The sequence below is a fragment of the Prionailurus viverrinus genome, chromosome B4 (genome assembly GCF_022837055.1).
Source record: "Prionailurus viverrinus isolate Anna chromosome B4, UM_Priviv_1.0, whole genome shotgun sequence".
In the NCBI taxonomy this organism is placed as follows: Eukaryota; Metazoa; Chordata; class Mammalia; order Carnivora; family Felidae; genus Prionailurus; species Prionailurus viverrinus.
Genome location: NC_062567.1, coordinates 39,381,821 through 39,385,329, shown reverse-complemented (window position 1 = coordinate 39,385,329; position 3,509 = coordinate 39,381,821). Strand labels below are relative to the sequence as shown.

The window sequence follows — 3,509 nt, the reverse complement described above, 5'->3', positions numbered from 1 at the left end:
ACCCAGGCGCCCCTCAATTAATTCTTATAATGCCATTATAAACTCATGGATTTAAATATTGGATGGGTGGCAATACTTGGAATTCTTCTTTTTTATTATTTTTTGATTTATTAAAGATCAAATAATATTATTTTTGACCAGAGAAATACTCTTCAAGTTGACTTCTGAGTATTTCAGACACAACCTTGGAAGTATTTGATAACTTCTTGCTATTTGGAGTGATTTGAGGTTCATTCCAGATTCCTTCCCCCAGACATGAAGTCATCTGTTTTTATGAGAAACTTGGCTTTCTCTTAGTGGAAAATAGCATTTCAAGACTACAGTCACCATGTTAAGGATGGTCATTGCTCAGCTGGAAGAAGCTGATTTAAAATTTTTTAATTTTTAAAAATTAATATGTTATGGATATATACTTTAAAAAATTTTAAATGGTAAGTATTTTTTATTACATGTCATTGCTAGTAAATAATATGCTCTTACTAAATACAGACACAAGCCAAATCCCTACTGGATACAAGAAACACTTTCTTTCCCTTTGTTGAGAGACACCTTCACTGATGCCATGAAACCTCGATAATATTACTATTTTCTGTTGTCATCCTTAGGCAGTTCTCTCCATTACCTGAAGGCTTCTAAAAGTAATTCTAGGAGAGAGAAAAGTAATTTGAAGAGAAAACAGAATCTGTTTAGGGAGTGATAAAAAAAAACAGAAAACTTTCAGTGAGGATCAATACTTTATTTATTTATTATTTATTTATTTATTTGGGGAGTGATAACAACAGAAAACTGTCAGTGAGGATCAATGCTACATTTGACTTTCTTAAAAACAATCTTACCCTACAGCTAAGATATGAGGTCATACTGTTTGGCTTAATAAAATATTACAGCTTAAAAACAATTATCCTAAGAAACTGAATCCTTAACCGCTGAAGAAGGTCAAGGAAGAAACCCTGTGTCGGTCTCAGAGCATGGCAGGAGGAAATGAGCAAATGTGGATACCCACCCCCAAGGCAGCACCGAGGACTTCGACTTTACTCTTGCCCTACTTCTCTCGCCTGGCTTTCTCGACTCTCTTACCCTTGTTCAAGTTCAACAACCAGTTGCCACTATTTGAGATACAGCCACGTGAGTCTCCCATCCTGGTTTGTTGGTGTTCTAGGCATCGCCACAATATGTGTGGTGCTTCAGTATGTCGGGTGGGCCAGCAGGTCGGCACTAATGGGGTCAGCGGAGGCTCCGACCAGGAAGTCATCTATTTCCAGCCACCTGCCACCAGACGGGAGCAGGCTGCGGTACACGCCCTGTTTTTCCCTAGGAGTGTCAGACTCCTTGGGATGCCTGGGTGGCTTAGTGGTTAAATGTGTGACTTTGACTCAGGTCCATGATCTCAGTTTGTGGGTTCGAGCCCCACATCAGGCTCTGTGCTGACAGCTCAGAGCCTGGAGTCTGTGTCTCCCCCTTCTCTCTGCCCCTCCCCCATTTGTGCTCTCTCTCTCTCTGCCAGACTCTTTCTTTCGGCACAAACCTGGCCCTCTTTTGCCAGTTGCCTTCCCTTTCCAGGAAGCTCAGGTAGCACTGCTCAAGGGCTGCAACTATCTCTTTTCTTGCACAATCTGAACCAGTTCCTCTTTCAGAAGCTTCTCTTCTTCTACCAGCTTGCCCCCCCCCCCCCCCCCCCCCCAGGATGCAGGCTTCTTATTAACTTGTCGTTCTCCTTCTTCTCTTCTTCAAGTTCCACAGACCAGTGAGCGACTGCATGCCTGCTTTCTGAGATCACGGCGTGGTACTTGGCTTCAAGATCCGGATGGAAAGCGGTCATTCACTGACGGTACCCTTCTCTCTCTTTTTCTCTTTCTGGGATTGCCTGGACCAAATCCAACGAAAAGCAGCCAATCACAGCATTGGAACCAACGGGGCGTGATTTCATCTGCTTCCATTACCTCCATCAGCCCTGAAATTAGGCCAGATATTCCAGTCCGGGGGATCATTTAAGTTATTCATCAAGATGAACCCTCAGGTGGGAGCGCCGGCCCTGGGTCCCTTTGCACCACTGTCCATGGGGTCCTGGATACATACTTTTAACTCAAATTCAGGACTGACCCTGCACTTTAAAATTGTGATGCAAATGTATTTTATTAGCATAACCATATTAATTCTTTCTTCACACCTTTGTCGCTTACACTAAACTTATCCAACAATAGTTGTGCTTAAATTGTTTTCGGAAAGCGATTTGTTATTCATCCGTGTGACTGATTTTCTGGGACTCTGTGCAAAGAGGCTATCGGCAAATGTAGGACCAAATACTTTTTTTTCTGGAGCATTTAAAAATACTTTATTTTTATTTCCATAGTCTCTTTCCTCAAAAAATTAGTTTGTTAATTAATTAATTATTTAGAGAGAGCACAAGCAGGGGAGGGGCAGAGAGGGAGAGGAAGAGAGAGAATCCCAAGCAGGCTCCACACTATCAGTGCAGAACCCGATGTGGGGCTCGAAACCACCAACGGTGAGATCACGACCTGAGCTGAAATCAAGAGTCAGACGCCCAACTGACTGAGCCACCCAAGCACCCCCAAAAATTACTTAATACTGTAAAATTAAGCTTATTAAGTAATTTAATTAAATTGGGATGTTCCTAGCATTCTATATAGTCCTCTGTTCTTGTTGCCATATGCAGCCATTCAACTTGGGGCCAGTAAAAACCAAATCGGAGGCGTGGTCTCCAGGTGACCCATAGCTAGTGAAGTCTCCTTTCTTCCCTGGGGAATGAATCGTTTCGGTTCCTATCTCCCATCTCTGTGCTGAAATTCACAGAGACTGTGTCAAGTTGAAGAGAGTTGATACAGTCGATACAGTAAACTGTGGCAAAGACGCTGGTGGTGCTTGGTGTTAAGTTTTTTGGGTCTTATTTCTGTGAAAAGCTGTGAAAATGGGATCTTTCTTGCCTCCGGAGTCAATATAATAGATATTAGATACCCGAGTGAGTGTGACACTGAACCCTTAATGAGTGTTTCGAAAATGCTAAGATCTTCACATGCATTATTTCATTTGAGTCACTTCTGTATGAAATAGGTATCGTCGTAGGTACATTTTGCTATTAAGAAAAAAAAATAATGCCAAAGTGTTGATGTCTTGCCCAATAGGTCCAGGAAATTCCTGTCCATCTTCAGGCCTTAGCTCGAACACCAGTCTCCATAATTTTATGATGACTGCTATCTTAGACAGGTGCTCATCTGCTATCCTCTTTTATAGGAGGAAATAGAAGAGAAATGGTGTGAACTATGGAGTTAACATATAAAAGTCCTGGAAACACTCCCTGGGGATGCTGAACTATCACATCTAGAAAATTGTTTTCATAATTATTACAGTAAAAGAAAGGAGAGGCTTAGACTTCAATCTGTTATGTGGACGGGGGCTGAGGGTTTTAAATAAATCAAGATGATGAGAACTCATCAAGATGATTAGATGATTACGCGATTCTTTTAAGGCAGTGTGGTTTCTCTGAGTCATGC

General features: G+C 41.8%; 1 pseudogene; it reads right to left on the bottom strand.

Moving 5' to 3' along the window:
- Positions 1-1,042: 1,042 nt before the first annotated feature.
- LOC125169571 (coiled-coil domain-containing protein 127-like) lies at positions 1,043-2,001 on the bottom strand (annotated as a pseudogene).
- Between the last annotated feature and the right edge of the window lie 1,508 nt (positions 2,002-3,509).